This window comes from Pleurodeles waltl, chromosome 4_1 (assembly GCF_031143425.1).
Source record: "Pleurodeles waltl isolate 20211129_DDA chromosome 4_1, aPleWal1.hap1.20221129, whole genome shotgun sequence".
Taxonomy (NCBI): Eukaryota; Metazoa; Chordata; class Amphibia; order Caudata; family Salamandridae; genus Pleurodeles; species Pleurodeles waltl.
In genome coordinates, this window is record NC_090442.1 from 55,974,910 (window position 1) to 55,992,098 (window position 17,189).

General features: G+C 52.4%; 9 non-coding genes across 9 annotated transcripts; 6 read left to right on the top strand and 3 right to left on the bottom strand.

Moving 5' to 3' along the window:
• Positions 1-615: 615 nt before the first annotated feature.
• Positions 616-689, top strand: TRNAN-GUU (transfer RNA asparagine (anticodon GUU)). Its single transcript has one exon. It is a non-coding gene; the product is annotated as a tRNA-Asn (tRNA).
• Positions 690-3,319: 2,630 nt separating this feature from the next.
• On the bottom strand, positions 3,320-3,390 carry TRNAG-GCC (transfer RNA glycine (anticodon GCC)). Its single transcript has one exon. It is a non-coding gene; the product is annotated as a tRNA-Gly (tRNA).
• A 1,706-nt stretch (positions 3,391-5,096) lies between these two features.
• Positions 5,097-5,170, top strand: TRNAN-GUU (transfer RNA asparagine (anticodon GUU)). The gene has a single exon. It is a non-coding gene; the product is annotated as a tRNA-Asn (tRNA).
• A 4,724-nt stretch (positions 5,171-9,894) lies between these two features.
• On the top strand, positions 9,895-9,966 carry TRNAW-CCA (transfer RNA tryptophan (anticodon CCA)). The gene has a single exon. It is a non-coding gene; the product is annotated as a tRNA-Trp (tRNA).
• Positions 9,967-10,037: 71 nt separating this feature from the next.
• Positions 10,038-10,108, bottom strand: TRNAG-GCC (transfer RNA glycine (anticodon GCC)). The gene has a single exon. It is a non-coding gene; the product is annotated as a tRNA-Gly (tRNA).
• Positions 10,109-11,814: 1,706 nt separating this feature from the next.
• On the top strand, positions 11,815-11,888 carry TRNAN-GUU (transfer RNA asparagine (anticodon GUU)). Its single transcript has one exon. It is a non-coding gene; the product is annotated as a tRNA-Asn (tRNA).
• Positions 11,889-14,384: 2,496 nt separating this feature from the next.
• Positions 14,385-14,456, top strand: TRNAW-CCA (transfer RNA tryptophan (anticodon CCA)). Its single transcript has one exon. It is a non-coding gene; the product is annotated as a tRNA-Trp (tRNA).
• A 2,172-nt stretch (positions 14,457-16,628) lies between these two features.
• Positions 16,629-16,700, top strand: TRNAW-CCA (transfer RNA tryptophan (anticodon CCA)). Its single transcript has one exon. It is a non-coding gene; the product is annotated as a tRNA-Trp (tRNA).
• A 71-nt stretch (positions 16,701-16,771) lies between these two features.
• Positions 16,772-16,842, bottom strand: TRNAG-GCC (transfer RNA glycine (anticodon GCC)). The gene has a single exon. It is a non-coding gene; the product is annotated as a tRNA-Gly (tRNA).
• Between the last annotated feature and the right edge of the window lie 347 nt (positions 16,843-17,189).

Below are 17,189 nucleotides of genomic sequence, written 5' to 3' on the forward strand. Positions count from 1 at the left end.
TCGTACAAAGGCCCAGATCATGGGGATGATCGCGCAGCAGAAGCAGCAAGTATCAGAGCCACCGAACCTGGGGTGAGTTACACGAGGAGAAAGGGCGACATGGGGACAGGGGCTATGGGCTCAGGGAACAGCTACCACAATGCAACCTCGGGTGTGGGGATGCCACTCATTGCGGGTACTGCCCTGGGATTTCCTTTTAGAAAGAATCGCTGGTTAAAGTGTAGTGCACAAAAAACCCAACTCCTCGATTACACTATTAGATAACATCCTTTAACTGCCCCACCCACCCTGTGTGAGTCTCACCCACTTCCCGCCTGCTCCCTCTAGTCTGAGAGTTGTATCTCCACAAAAAACACACAGTGGGGCTCAATGAGCTGCTCATGTCTGACATGGACACCTAAGCAGTGCTGGATTCACAACCTGAAAGCCTGCAAAGGAAAGTGTGCCCGGCAGAAGATAAGCTGCCTGGCAACTCAGAACCTTCTTCTAAGAGAAGTAAGACATGTCACAATGGAGTCTAAGCCTACCTGTCTTATGCCAGGACATTAGAGCTGCAGGCAGGAGCACAAAGGTAAAAACATATATTGAGTCCCAACACGCTCACTGCGGTGGTTGGTCTCTGTGGCGCAATCGGTTAGCGCGTTCGGCTGTTAACCGAAAGGTTGGTGGTTCAAGCCCACCCAGGGACGTATGCTTTTGTCTACATCAAGTCCTGAATTAAAACACAGCTGTCTGGCTTTGCTCTTAGAGCTCTCGCTTTGCCTGCGTGACATGCTCTATCTCAACATTTCTATCTTCTCTCATCTCTTCACCTCTAGTCATTTCCACCAATAGGACTGGAAACGGGACACAAAGCCTTCTACTTTAACCACAGGCGTACTGAGGGCCAATAAAAGGCACAGAAGCATTTCTTGATCCGGGGCTGAGAACTGCATGCACAGGGACCTCGTGGCGCAACGGTAGCGCGTCTGACTCCAGATCAGACGGTTGCGTGTTCAAATCACGTCGGGGTCACTCTTTGACATTTTTTTCCCCACCAAGTCTATATCTCTGACTTCTAAAGCAAAGCTAAAAGAAGGGCGCTTTGCATTGGCCGGGAATCGAACCCGGGCCTCCCGCGTGGCAGGCTAGAATTCTACCACTGAACCACCAATGCTTCACTTACATAGGCTGAGCAGAGAGCCCTGCCGTAGACAGTAGTGATGAGGCCCATGCATTCGCATGGGACACCTATGAACAAAGTTTGCATGGCAAGCCTTGGACTGCCAAACGTTCACATGCTGATGGCAGGAATCAGATGCAGGAGACTGAAACTATGAATGTTTCTGCTTTTGCTAAGGACAGTGGTTTGGGGCCAGTGTTGTGCTTGACAGAGCACGACATCAGCCTGCTCTCTGGCTGCTCCCGGGAGAAGTGGCTGACAGAAAGCACCCTCCAGACCACCAGCAATCTTGTGTTTCACAACATGCCACTGTCACTGGACTTTCCTTCTGGGAAAGCCTAGTCACTGACCTGGCCAGATTCCCTGTCCTCCCCAAAATCCTGGGGAGAAACGGGCAGAGTTCTGCGCCCTGCGCCCTCTTTTGCGTCCCTAACGCGCTCCCAACGCGCCCTACAGCCCTGGTCGGGCTCATACCACTGGGGCCTCTGCCGAGGAAGAGCCCCGGAAGCCTAGGGCCAGGCCTATTGCACAGGCATCTTAGACCAGGCCATTCCGGGATTGCTGTGTTTCACGTCCTGCCCTTCAACACTCCTGGGAGGGCTTTCCCTGAGAACCCTCATGTCTCTGCCCTCCCAGGAGGCTGTGGTTCTATGCAAAATAGGGGGTGCACCACGGGCCGTCCCCTTTCCTCTCTCTCGCCAATATCTTTCACCAAAGCTGAGCCCTGCAGGTAAATGTATCTATCTGGCTGAGGGGCCAGGGAGGGCCTTTGCCTGCAGTCTTACAAGCCAGAGTGCAGAGAAGGCAGCAGCTCTGGGACCGGGACTCTGCTCAAAGACATATCTAACATGCCACAGTGGAGCTGAGATGGGCAAGACACGTGTCTCACAGGCAGGCAGCACAACAAGACAGTGGCAGGAAACTATGCTAACAAGGAAAGAGAAAAGTCACATGTCTCGTGGCCTTCCCACCATTAGACAGTAGTCTGCGCAAGAAAACATCCAACAGTGACAGGACAACCAAGCAAATGACAAACGCTGTGCTGAATAAAGTCATCTTACATGACATTTCGTACAAAGGCCCAGATCATGGGGATGATCGCGCAGAAGCAGCAAGTATCAGAGCCACCGAACCTGAGGTGAGTTACACGAGGAGAAAGGGCGACATGGGGACAGGGGCTAGGGGCTCAGGGAACAGCTACCACAATGCAACCTCGGGTGTGGGGATGCCACTCATTGCGGGTACTGCCCTGGGATTTCCTTTTAGAAAGAATCGCTGGTTAAAGTTAAAGTGTAGTGCACAAAAAACCCAACTCCTCGATTACACTATTAGATAACATCCTTTAACTGCCCCACTCACCCTGTGTGAGTCTCACCCACTTCCCGCCTGCTCCCTCTAGTCTGAGAGTTGTATCTCCACAAAAAACACACAGTGGGGCTCAATGAGCTGCTCATGTCTGACATGGACACCTAAGCAGTGCTGGATTCACAACCTGAAAGCCTGCAAAGGAAAGTGTGCCCGGCAGAAGATAAGCTGCCTGGCAACTCAGAACCTTCTTCTAAGAGAAGTAAGACATGTCACAATGGAGTCTAAGCCTACCTGTCTTATGCCAGGACCTTAGAGCTGCAGGCAGGAGCACAAAGGTAAAAACATATATTGAGTCCCAACACGCTCACTGCGGTGGTTGGTCTCTGTGGCGCAATCGGTTAGCGTGTTCGGCTGTTAACCGAAAGGTTGGTGGTTCAAGCCCACCCAGGGACGTATGCTTTTGCCTACATCAAGTCCTGAATTAAAACACAGCTGTCTGGCTTTGCTCTTAGAGCTCTCGCTTTGCCTGAGTGACATGCTCTATCTCAACATTTCTATCTTCTCTCATCTCTTCACCTCTAGTCATTTCCACCAATAGGACTGGAAACGGGCCACCAAGCCTTCTACTTTAACCACAGGCGTACTGAGGGCCAATAAAAGGCACAGAAGCATTTCTTGATCCGGGGCTGAGAACTGCATGCACAGGGACCTCGTGGCACAACGGTAGCGCGTCTGACTCCAGATCAGAAGGTTGCGTGTTCAAATCACGTCGGGGTCACTCTTTGACATTTTTTTCCCCACCAAGTCTATATCTCTGACTTCTAAAGCAAAGCCAAAAGAAGGGCGCTTTGCATTGGCCGGGAATCGAACCCGGGCCTCCCGCGTGGCAGGCGAGAATTCTACCACTGAACCACCAATGCTTCACTTACATAGGCTGAGCAGAGAGCCCTGCCGTAGACAGTAGTGATGAGGCCCATGCATTCGCATGGGACACCTATGAACAAAGTTTGCATGGCAAGCCTTGGACTGCCAAACGTTCACATGCTGATGGCAGGAATCAGATGCAGGAGACTGAAACTATGAATGTTTCTGCTTTTGCTAAGGACAGTGGTTTGGGGCCAGTGTTGTGCTTGACAGAGCACGACATCAGCCTGCTCTCTGGCTGCTCCCGGGAGAAGTGGCTGACAGAAAGCACCCTCCAGACCACCAGCAATCTTGTGTTTCACAACATGCCACTGTCACTGGACTTTCCTTCTGGGAAAGCCTAGTCACTGACCTGGCCAGATTCCCTGTCCTCCCCAAAATCCTGGGGAGAAACGGGCAGAGTTCTGCGCCCTGCGCCCTCTTTCGCGTCCCTAACGCGCTCCCAACGCGCCCTACAGCCCTGGTCGGGCACAGCCCTGGTCGGGCTCATACCACTGGGGCCTCTGCCGAGGAAGAGCCCCGGAAGCCTAGGGCCAGGCCTATTTTACAGGCATCTTAGACCAGGCCATTCCGGGATTGCTGTGTTTCACGCCCTGCCCTTCAACACTCCTGGGAGGACTTTCCCTGAGAACCCTCATGTCTCTGCCCTCCCAGGAGGCTGTGGTTCTATGCAAAATAGGGGGTGCACCACGGGCCGTCCCCTTTCCTCTCTCTCGCCAATATCTTTCACCAAAGCTGAGCCCTGCAGGTAAATGTATCTATCTGGCTGAGGGGCCAGGGAGGGCCTTTGCCTGCAGTCTTACAAGCCAGAGTGCAGAGAAGGCAGCAGCTCTGGGACCGGGACTCTGCTCAAAGACATATCTAACATGCCACAGTGGAGCTGAGATGGGCAAGACACGTGTCTCACAGGCTGGCAGCACACCAAGACAGTGGCAGGAAACTATGCTAACAAGGAAAGAGAAAAGTCACGTGTCTCGTGGCCTTCCCACCATTAGACAGTAGTCTGCGCAAGAAAACATCCAACAGTGACAGGACAACCAAGCAAATAACAAACGCCGTGCTGAATAAAGTCATCTTACATGACATTTCGTACAAAGGCCCAGATCATGGGGATGATCGCGCAGCAGAAGCAGCAAGTATCAGAGCCACTGAACCTGGGGTGAGTTACACGAGGAGAAAGGGCGACATGGGGACAGGGGCTATGGGCTCAGGGAACAGCTACCACAATGCAACCTCGGGTGTGGGGATGCCACTCATTGCGGGTACTGCCCTGGGATTTCCTTTTAGAAAGAATCGCTGGTTAAAGTGTAGTGCACAAAAAACCCAACTCCTCGATTACACTATTAGATAACATCCTTTAACTGCCCCACCCACCCTGTGTGAGTCTCACCCACTTCCCGCCTGCTCCCTCTAGTCTGAGAGTTGTATCTCCACAAAAAACACACAGTGGGGCTCAATGAGCTGCTCATGTCTGACATGGACACCTAAGCAGTGCTGGATTCACAACCTGAAAGCCTGCAAAGGAAAGTGTGCCCGGCAGAAGATAAGCTGCCTGGCAACTCAGAACCTTCTTCTAAGAGAAGTAAGACATGTCACAATGGAGTCTAAGCCTACCTGTCTTATGCCAGGACATTAGAGCTGCAGGCAGGAGCACAAAGGTAAAAACATATATTGAGTCCCAACACGCTCACTGCGGTGGTTGGTCTCTGTGGCGCAATCGGTTAGCGCGTTCGGCTGTTAACCGAAAGGTTGGTGGTTCAAGCCCACCCAGGGACGTATGCTTTTGTCTACATCAAGTCCTGAATTTAAACACAGCTGTCTGGCTTTGCTCTTAGAGCTCTCGCTTTGCCTGCGTGACATGATCTATCTCAACATTTCTATCTTCTCTCATCTCTTCACCTCTAGTCATTTCCACCAATAGGACTGGAAACGGGACACAAAGCCTTCTACTTTAACCACAGGCGTACTGAGGGCCAATAAAAGGCACAGAAGCATTTCTTGATCCGGGGCTGAGAACTGCATGCACAGGGACCTCGTGGCGCAACGGTAGCGCGTCTGACTCCAGATCAGACGGTTGCGTGTTCAAATCACGTCGGGGTCACTCTTTGACATTTTTTTCCCCACCAAGTCTATATCTCTGACTTCTAAAGCAAAGCCAAAAGAAGGGCGCTTTGCATTGGCCGGAATCGAACCCGGGCCTCCCGCGTGGCAGGCGAGAATTCTACCAGTGAACCACCAATGCTTCACTTACATAGGCTGAGCAGAGAGCCCTGCCGTAGACAGTAGTGATGAGGCCCATGCATTCGCATGGGACACCTATGAACAAAGTTTGCATGGCAAGCCTTGGACTGCCAAACGTTCACATGCTGATGGCAGGAATCAGATGCAGGAGACTGAAACTATGAATGTTTCTGCTTTTGCTAAGGACAGTGGTTTGGGGCCAGTGTTGTGCTTGACAGAGCACGACATCAGCCTGCTCTCTGGCTGCTCCCGGGAGAAGTGGCTGACAGAAAGCACCCTCCAGACCACCAGCAATCTTGTGTTTCACAACATGCCACTGTCACTGGACTTTCCTTCTGGGAAAGCCTAGTCACTGACCTGGCCAGATTCCCTGTCCTCCCCAAAATCCTGGGGAGAAACGGGCAGAGTTCTGCGCCCTGCGCCCTCTTTCGCGTCCCTAACGCGCTCCCAACGCGCCCTACAGCCCTGGTCGGGCTCATACCACTGGGGCCTCTGCCGAGGAGGAGCCCCGGAAGCCTAGGGCCAGGCCTATTGCACAGGCATCTTAGACCAGGCCATTCCGGGATTGCTGTGTTTCACGTCCTGCCCTTCAACACTCCTGGGAGGGCTTTCCCTGAGAACCCTCATGTCTCTGCCCTCCCAGGAGGCTGTGGTTCTATGCAAAATAGGGGGTGCACCACGGGCCGTCCCCTTTCCTCTCTCTCGCCAATATCTTTCACCAAAGCTGAGCCCTGCAGGTAAATGTATCTATCTGGCTGAGGGGCCAGGGAGGGCCTTTGCCTGCAGTCTTACAAGCCAGAGTGCAGAGAAGGCAGCAGCTCTGGGACCGGGACTCTGCTCAAAGACATATCTAACATGCCACAGTGGAGCTGAGATGGGCAAGACACGTGTCTCACAGGCAGGCAGCACAACAAGACAGTGGCAGGAAACTATGCTAACAAGGAAAGAGAAAAGTCACGTGTCTCGTGGCCTTCCCACCATTAGACAGTAGTCTGCGCAAGAAAACATCCAACAGTGACAGGACAACCAAGCAAATGACAAACGCTGTGCTGAATAAAGTCATCTTACATGACATTTCGTACAAAGGCCCAGATCATGGGGATGATCGCGCAGAAGCAGCAAGTATCAGAGCCACCGAACCTGAGGTGAGTTACACGAGGAGAAAGGGCGACTTGGGGACAGGGGCTAGGGGCTCAGGGAACAGCTACCACAATGCAACCTCGGGTGTGGGGATGCCACTCATTGCGGGTACTGCCCTGGGATTTCCTTTTAGAAAGAATCGCTGGTTAAAGTGTAGTGCACAAAAAACCCAACTCCTCGATTACACTATTAGATAACATCCTTTAACTGCCCCACCCACCCTGTGTGAGTCTCACCCACTTCCCGCCTGCTCCCTCTAGTCTGAGAGTTGTATCTCCACAAAAAACACACAGTGGGGCTCAATGAGCTGCTCATGTCTGACATGGACACCTAAGCAGTGCTGGATTCACAACCTGAAAGCCTGCAAAGGAAAGTGTGCCCGGCAGAAGATAAGCTGCCTGGCAACTCAGAACCTTCTTCTAAGAGAAGTAAGACATGTCACAATGGAGTCTAAGCCTACCTGTCTTATGCCAGGACCTTAGAGCTGCAGGCAGGAGCACAAAGGTAAAAACATATATTGAGTCCCAACACGCTCACTGCGGTGGTTGGTCTCTGTGGCGCAATCGGTTAGCGTGTTCGGCTGTTAACCGAAAGGTTGGTGGTTCAAGCCCACCCAGGGACGTATGCTTTTGCCTACATCAAGTCCTGAATTAAAACACAGCTGTCTGGCTTTGCTCTTAGAGCTCTCGCTTTGCCTGAGTGACATGCTCTATCTCAACATTTCTATCTTCTCTCATCTCTTCACCTCTAGTCATTTCCACCAATAGGACTGGAAACGGGCCACCAAGCCTTCTACTTTAACCACAGGCGTACTGAGGGCCAATAAAAGGCACAGAAGCATTTCTTGATCCGGGGCTGAGAACTGCATGCACAGGGACCTCGTGGCACAACGGTAGCGCGTCTGACTCCAGATCAGAAGGTTGCGTGTTCAAATCACGTCGGGGTCACTCTTTGACATTTTTTTCCCCACCAAGTCTATATCTCTGACTTCTAAAGCAAAGCCAAAAGAAGGGCGCTTTGCATTGGCCGGGAATCGAACCCGGGCCTCCCGCGTGGCAGGCGAGAATTCTACCACTGAACACCCAATGCTTCACTTACATAGGCTGAGCAGAGAGCCCTGCCGTAGACAGTAGTGATGAGGCCCATGCATTCGCATGGGACACCTATGAACAAAGTTTGCATGGCAAGCCTTGGACTGCCAAACGTTCACATGCTGATGGCAGGAATCAGATGCAGGAGACTGAAACTATGAATGTTTCTGCTTTTGCTAAGGACAGTGGTTTGGGGCCAGTGTTGTGCTTGACAGAGCACGACATCAGCCTGCTCTCTGGCTGCTCCCGGGAGAAGTGGCTGACAGAAAGCACCCTCCAGACCACCAGCAATCTTGTGTTTCACAACATGCCACTGTCACTGGACTTTCCTTCTGGGAAAGCCTAGTCACTGACCTGGCCAGATTCCCTGTCCTCCCCAAAATCCTGGGGAGAAACGGGCAGAGTTCTGCGCCCTGCGCCCTCTTTCGCGTCCCTAACGCGCTCCCAACGCGCCCTACAGCCCTGGTCGGGCACAGCCCTGGTCGGGCTCATACCACTGGGGCCTCTGCCGAGGAAGAGCCCCGGAAGCCTAGGGCCAGGCCTATTGCACAGGCATCTTAGACCAGGCCATTCCGGGATTGCTGTGTTTCACGTCCTGCCCTTCAACACTCCTGGGAGGGCTTTCCCTGAGAACCCTCATGTCTCTGCCCTCCCAGGAGGCTGTGGTTCTATGCAAAATAGGGGGTGCACCACGGGCCGTCCCCTTTCCTCTCTCTCGCCAATATCTTTCACCAAAGCTGAGCCCTGCAGGTAAATGTATCTATCTGGCTGAGGGGCCAGGGAGGGCCTTTGCCTGCAGTCTTACAAGCCAGAGTGCAGAGAAGGCAGCAGCTCTGGGACCGGGACTCTGCTCAAAGACATATCTAACATGCCACAGTGGAGCTGAGATGGGCAAGACACGTGTCTCACAGGCAGGCAGCACAACAAGACAATGGCAGGAAACTATGCTAACAAGGAAAGAGAAAAGTCACGTGTCTCGTGGCCTTCCCACCATTAGACAGTAGTCTGCGCAAGAAAACATCCAACAGTGACAGGACAACCAAGCAAATGACAAACGCTGTGCTGAATAAAGTCATCTTACATGACATTTCGTACAAAGGCCCAGATCATGGGGATGATCGCGCAGAAGCAGCAAGTATCAGAGCCACCGAACCTGAGGTGAGTTACACGAGGAGAAAGGGCGACATGGGGACAGGGGCTAGGGGCTCAGGGAACAGCTACCACAATGCAACCTCGGGTGTGGGGATGCCACTCATTGCGGGTACTGCCCTGGGATTTCCTTTTAGAAAGAATCGCTGGTTAAAGTGTAGTGCACAAAAAACCCAACTCCTCGATTACACTATTAGATAACATCCTTTAACTGCCCCACCCACCCTGTGTGAGTCTCACCCACTTCCCGCCTGCTCCCTCTAGTCTGAGAGTTGTATCTCCACAAAAAACACACAGTGGGGCTCAATGAGCTGCTCATGTCTGACATGGACACCTAAGCAGTGCTGGATTCACAACCTGAAAGCCTGCAAAGGAAAGTGTGCCCGGCAGAAGATAAGCTGCCTGGCAACTCAGAACCTTCTTCTAAGAGAAGTAAGACATGTCACAATGGAGTCTAAGCCTACCTGTCTTATGCCAGGACCTTAGAGCTGCAGGCAGGAGCACAAAGGTAAAAACATATATTGAGTCCCAACACCCTCACTGCGGTGGTTGGTCTCTGTGGTGCAATCGGTTAGCGTGTTCGGCTGTTAACCGAAAGGTTGGTGGTTCAAGCCCACCCAGGAACGTATGCTTTTGCCTACATCAAGTCCTGAATTAAAACACAGCTGTCTGGCTTTGCTCTTAGAGCTCTCGCTTTGCCTGCGTGACATGCTCTATCTCAACATTTCTATCTTCTCTCATCTCTTCACCTCTAGTCATTTCCACCAATAAGACTGGAAACGGGCCACCAAGCCTTCTACTTTAACCACAGGCGTACTGAGGGCCAATAAAAGGCACAGAAGCATTTCTTGATCCGGGGCTGAGAACTGCATGCACAGGGACCTCGTGGCGCAACGGTAGCGCGTCTGACTCCAGATCAGAAGGTTGCGTGTTCAAATCACGTCGGGGTCACTCTTTGACATTTTTTTCCCCACCAAGTCTATATCTCTGACTTCGAAAGCAAAGCCAAAAGAAGGGCGCTTTGCATTGGCCGGGAATCGAACCCGGGCCTCCCGCGTGGCAGGCGAGAATTCTACCACTGAACCACCAATGCTTCACTTACATAGGCTGAGCAGAGAGCCCTGCCGTAGACAGTAGTGATGAGGCCCATGCATTCGCATGGGACACCTATGAACAAAGTTTGCATGGCAAGCCTTGGACTGCCAAACGTTCACATGCTGATGGCAGGAATCAGATGCAGGAGACTGAAACTATGAATGTTTCTGCTTTTGCTAAGGACAGTGGTTTGGGGCCAGTGTTGTGCTTGACAGAGCACGACATCAGCCTGCTCTCTGGCTGCTCCCGGGAGAAGTGGCTGACAGAAAGCACCCTCCAGACCACCAGCAATCTTGTGTTTCACAACATGCCACTGTCACTGGACTTTCCTTCTGGGAAAGCCTAGTCACTGACCTGGCCAGATTCCCTGTCCTCCCCAAAATCCTGGGGAGAAACGGGCAGAGTTCTGCGCCCTGCGCCCTCTTTCGCGTCCCTAACGCGCTCCCAACGCGCCCTACAGCCCTGGTCGGGCACAGCCCTGGTCGGGCTCATACCACTGGGGCCTCTGCCGAGGAAGAGCCCCGGAAGCCTAGGGCCAGGCCTATTGCACAGGCATCTTAGACCAGGCCATTCCGGGATTGCTGTGTTTCACGTCCTGCCCTTCAACACTCCTGGGAGGGCTTTCCCTGAGAACCCTCATGTCTCTGCCCTCCCAGGAGGCTGTGGTTCTATGCAAAATAGGGGGTGCACCACGGGCCGTCCCCTTTCCTCTCTCTCGCCAATATCTTTCACCAAAGCTGAGCCCTGCAGGTAAATGTATCTATCTGGCTGAGGGGCCAGGGAGGGCCTTTGCCTGCAGTCTTACAAGCCAGAGTGCAGAGAAGGCAGCAGCTCTGGGACCGGGACTCTGCTCAAAGACATATCTAACATGCCACAGTGGAGCTGAGATGGGCAAGACACGTGTCTCACAGGCTGGCAGCACACCAAGACAGTGGCAGGAAACTATGCTAACAAGGAAAGAGAAAAGTCACGTGTCTCGTGGCCTTCCCACCATTAGACAGTAGTCTGCGCAAGAAAACATCCAACAGTGACAGGACAACCAAGCAAATGACAAACGCCGTGCTGAATAAAGTCATCTTACATGACATTTCGTACAAAGGCCCAGATCATGGGGATGATCGCGCAGCAGAAGCAGCAAGTATCAGAGCCACCGAACCTGGGGTGAGTTACACGAGGAGAAAGGGCGACATGGGGACAGGGGCTATGGGCTCAGGGAACAGCTACCACAATGCAACCTCGGGTGTGGGGATGCCACTCATTGCGGGTACTGCCCTGGGATTTCCTTTTAGAAAGAATCGCTGGTTAAAGTGTAGTGCACAAAAAACCCAACTCCTCGATTACACTATTAGATAACATCCTTTAACTGCCCCACCCACCCTGTGTGAGTCTCACCCACTTCCCGCCTGCTCCCTCTAGTCTGAGAGTTGTATCTCCACAAAAAACACACAGTGGGGCTCAATGAGCTGCTCATGTCTGACATGGACACCTAAGCAGTGCTGGATTCACAACCTGAAAGCCTGCAAAGGAAAGTGTGCCCGGCAGAAGATAAGCTGCCTGGCAACTCAGAACCTTCTTCTAAGAGAAGTAAGACATGTCACAATGGAGTCTAAGCCTACCTGTCTTATGCCAGGACATTAGAGCTGCAGGCAGGAGCACAAAGGTAAAAACATATATTGAGTCCCAACACGCTCACTGCGGTGGTTGGTCTCTGTGGCGCAATCGGTTAGCGCGTTCGGCTGTTAACCGAAAGGTTGGTGGTTCAAGCCCACCCAGGGACGTATGCTTTTGTCTACATCAAGTCCTGAATTAAAACACAGCTGTCTGGCTTTGTTCTTAGAGCTCTCGCTTTGCCTGCGTGACATGCTCTATCTCAACATTTCTATCTTCTCTCATCTCTTCACCTCTAGTCATTTCCACCAATAGGACTGGAAACGGGACACAAAGCCTTCTACTTTAACCACAGGCGTACTGAGGGCCAATAAAAGGCACAGAAGCATTTCTTGATCCGGGGCTGAGAAATGCATGCACAGGGACCTCGTGGCGCAACGGTAGCGCGTCTGACTCCAGATCAGACGGTTGCGTGTTCAAATCACGTCGGGGTCACTCTTTGACATTTTTTTCCCCACCAAGTCTATATCTCTGACTTCTAAAGCAAAGCCAAAAGAAGGGCGCTTTGCATTGGCCGGAATCGAACCCGGGCCTCCCACGTGGCAGGCAAGAATTCTACCAGTGAACCACCAATGCTTCACTTACATAGGCTGAGCAGAGAGCCCTGCCGTAGACAGTAGTGATGAGGCCCATGCATTCGCATGGGACACCTATGAACAAAGTTTGCATGGCAAGCCTTGGACTGCCAAACGTTCACATGCTGATGGCAGGAATCAGATGCAGGAGACTGAAACTATGAATGTTTCTGCTTTTGCTAAGGACAGTGGTTTGGGGCCAGTGTTGTGCTTGACAGAGCACGACATCATCCTGCTCTCTGGCTGCTCCCGGGAGAAGTGGCTGACAGAAAGCACCCTCCAGACCACCAGCAATCTTGTGTTTCACAACATGACACTGTCACTGGACTTTCCTTCTGGGAAAGCCTAGTCACTGACCTGGCCAGATTCCCTGTCCTCCCCAAAATCCTGGGGAGAAACGGGCAGAGTTCTGCGCCCTGCGCCCTCTTTCGCGTCCCTAACGCGCTCCCAACGCGCCCTACAGCCCTGGTCGGGCACAGCCCTGGTCGGGCTCATACCACTGGGGCCTCTGCCGAGGAGGAGCCCCGGAAGCCTAGGGCCAGGCCTATTGCACAGGCATCTTAGACCAGGCCATTCCGGGATTGCTGTGTTTCACGTCCTGCCCTTCAACACTCCTGGGAGGGCTTTCCCTGAGAACCCTCATGTCTCTGCCCTCCCAGGAGGCTGTGGTTCTATGCAAAATAGGGGGTGCACCACGGGCCGTCCCCTTTCCTCTCTCTCGCCAATATCTTTCACCAAAGCTGAGCCCTGCAGGTAAATGTATCTATCTGGCTGAGGGGCCAGGGAGGGCCTTTGCCTGCAGTCTTACAAGCCAGAGTGCAGAGAAGGCAGCAGCTCTGGGACCGGGACTCTGCTCAAAGACATATCTAACATGCCACAGTGGAGCTGAGATGGGCAAGACACGTGTCTCACAGGCAGGCAGCACAACAAGACAATGGCAGGAAACTATGCTAACAAGGAAAGAGAAAAGTCATGTGTCTCGTGGCCTTCCCACCATTAGACAGTAGTCTGCGCAAGAAAACATCCAACAGTGACAGGACAACCAAGCAAATGACAAACGCTGTGCTGAATAAAGTCATCTTACATGACATTTCGTACAAAGGCCCAGATCATGGGGATGATCGCGCAGAAGCAGCAAGTATCAGAGCCACCGAACCTGAGGTGAGTTACACGAGGAGAAAGGGCGACATGGGGACAGGGGCTAGGGGCTCAGGGAACAGCTACCACAATGCAACCTCGGGTGTGGGGATGCCACTCATTGCGGGTACTGCCCTGGGATTTCCTTTTAGAAAGAATCACTGGTTAAAGTGTAGTGCACAAAAAACCCAACTCCTCGATTACACTATTAGATAACATCCTTTAACTGCCCCACCCACCCTGTGTGAGTCTCACCCACTTCCCGCCTGCTCCCTCTAGTCTGAGAGTTGTATCTCCACAAAAAACACACAGTGGGGCTCAATGAGCTGCTCATGTCTGACATGGACACCTAAGCAGTGCTGGATTCACAACCTGAAAGCCTGCAAAGGAAAGTGTGCCCGGCAGAAGATAAGCTGCCTGGCAACTCAGAACCTTCTTCTAAGAGAAGTAAGACATGTCACAATGGAGTCTAAGCCTACCTGTCTTATGCCAGGACCTTAGAGCTGCAGGCAGGAGCACAAAGGTAAAAACATATATTGAGTCCCAACACGCTCACTGCGGTGGTTGGTCTCTGTGGCGCAATCGGTTAGCGTGTTCGGCTGTTAACCGAAAGGTTGGTGGTTCAAGCCCACCCAGGGACGTATGCTTTTGCCTACATCAAGTCCTGAATTAAAACACAGCTGTCTGGCTTTGCTCTTAGAGCTCTCGCTTTGCCTGAGTGACATGCTCTATCTCAACATTTCTATCTTCTCTCATCTCTTCACCTCTAGTCATTTCCACCAATAGGACTGGAAACGGGCCACCAAGCCTTCTACTTTAACCACAGGCGTAGTGAGGGCCAATAAAAGGCACAGAAGCATTTCTTGATCCGGGGCTGAGAACTGCATGCACAGGGACCTCGTGGCGCAACGGTAGCGCGTCTGACTCCAGATCAGAAGGTTGCGTGTTCAAATCACGTCGGGGTCACTCTTTGACATTTTTTTCCCCACCAAGTCTATATCTCTGACTTCTAAAGCAAAGCCAAAAGAAGGGCGCTTTGCATTGGCCGGGAATCGAACCCGGGCTTCCCACGTGGCAGGCGAGAATTCTACCACTGAACCACCAATGCTTCACTTACATAGGCTGAGCAGAGAGCCCTGCCGTAGACAGTAGTGATGAGGCCCATGCATTCGCATGGGACACCTATGAACAAAGTTTGCATGGCAAGCCTTGGACTGCCAAACGTTCACATGCTGATGGCAGGAATCAGATGCAGGAGACTGAAACTATGAATGTTTCTGCTTTTGCTAAGGACAGTGGTTTGGGGCCAGTGTTGTGCTTGACAGAGCACGACATCAGCCTGCTCTCTGGCTGCTCCCGGGAGAAGTGGCTGACAGAAAGCACCCTCCAGACCACCAGCAATCTTGTGTTTCACAACATGCCACTGTCACTGGACTTTCCTTCTGGGAAAGCCTAGTCACTGACCTGGCCAGATTCCCTGTCCTCCCCAAAATCCTGGGGAGAAACGGGCAGAGTTCTGCGCCCTGCGCCCTCTTTCGCGTCCCTAACGCGCTCCCAACGCGCCCTACAGCCCTGGTCGGGCACAGCCCTGGTCGGGCTCATACCACTGGGGCCTCTGCCGAGGAAGAGCCCCGGAAGCCTAGGGCCAGGCCTATTGCACAGGCATCTTAGACCAGGCCATTCCGGGATTGCTGTTTTTCACGTCCTGCCCTTCAACACTCCTGGGAGGGCTTTCCCTGAGAACCCTCATGTCTCTGCCCTCCCAGGAGGCTGTGGTTCTATGCAAAATAGGGGGTGCACCACGGGCCGTCCCCTTTCCTCTCTCTCGCCAATATCTTTCACCAAAGCTGAGCCCTGCAGGTAAATGTATCTATCTGGCTGAGGGGCCAGGGAGGGCCTTTGCCTGCAGTCTTACAAGCCAGAGTGCAGAGAAGGCAGCAGCTCTGGGACCGGGACTCTGCTCAAAGACATATCTAACATGCCACAGTGGAGCTGAGATGGGCAAGACACGTGTCTCACAGGCAGGCAGCACAACAAGACAGTGGCAGGAAACTATGCTAACAAGGAAAGAGAAAAGTCACGTGTCTCGTGGCCTTCCCACCATTAGACAGTAGTCTGCGCAAGAAAACATCCAACAGTGACAGGACAACCAAGCAAATGACAAACGCTGTGCTGAATAAAGTCATCTTACATGACATTTCGTACAAAGGCCCAGATCATGGGGATGATCGCGCAGAAGCAGCAAGTATCAGAGCCACCGAACCTGAGGTGAGTTACACGAGGAGAAAGGGCGACATGGGGACAGGGGCTAGGGGCTCAGGGAACAGCTACCACAATGCAACCTCGGGTGTGGGGATGCCACTCATTGCGGGTACTGCCCTGGGATTTCCTTTTAGAAAGAATCGCTGGTTAAAGTGTAGTGCACAAAAAACCCAACTCCTCGATTACACTATTAGATAACATCCTTTAACTGCCCCACCCACCCTGTGTGAGTCTCACCCACTTCCCGCCTGCTCCCTCTAGTCTGAGAGCTGTATCTCCACAAAAAACACACAGTGGGGCTCAATGAGCTGCTCATGTCTGACATGGACACCTAAGCAGTGCTGGATTCACAACCTGAAAGCCTGCAAAGGAAAGTGTGCCCGGCAGAAGATAAGCTGCCTGGCAACTCAGAACCTTCTTCTAAGAGAAGTAAGACATGTCACAATGGAGTCTAAGCCTACCTGTCTTATGCCAGGACCTTAGAGCTGCAGGCAGGAGCACAAAGGTAAAAACATATATTGAGTCCCAACACGCTCACTGCGGTGGTTGGTCTCTGTGGCGCAATCGGTTAGCGCGTTCGGCTGTTAACCGAAAGGTTGGTGGTTCAAGCCCACCCAGGAACGTATGCTTTTGCCTACATCAAGTCCTGAATTAAAACACAGCTGTCTGGCTTTGCTCTTAGAGCTCTCGCTTTGCCTGCGTGACATGCTCTATCTCAACATTTCTATCTTCTCTCATCTCTTCACCTCTAGTTATTTCCACCAATAAGACTGGAAACGGGCCACCAAGCCTTCTACTTTAACCACAGGCGTACTGAGGGCCAATAAAAGGCACAGAAGCATTTCTTGATCCGGGGCTGAGAACTGCATGCACAGGGACCTCGTGGCGCAACGGTAGCGCGTCTGACTCCAGATCAGAAGGTTGCGTGTTCAAATCACGTCGGGGTCACTCTTTGACATTTTTTTCCCCACCAAGTCTATATCTCTGACTTCTAAAGCAAAGCCAAAAGAAGGGCCCTTTGCATTGGCCGGGAATCGAACCCGGGCCTCCCGCGTGGCAGGCGAGAATTCTACCACTGAACCACCAATGCTTCACTTACATAGGCTGAGCAGAGAGCCCTGCCGTAGACAGTAGTGATGAGGCCCATGCATTCGCATGGGACACCTATGAACAAAGTTTGCATGGCAAGCCTTGGACTGCCAAACGTTCACATGCTGATGGCAGGAATCAGATGCAGGAGACTGAAACTATGAATGTTTCTGCTTTTGCTAAGGACAGTGGTTTGGGGCCAGTGTTGTGCTTGACAGAGCACGACATCAGCCTGCTCTCTGGCTGCTCCCGGGAGAAGTGGCTGACAGAAAGCACCCTCCAGACCACCAGCAATCTTGTGTTTCACAACATGCCACTGTCACTGGACTTTCCTTCTGGGAAAGCCTA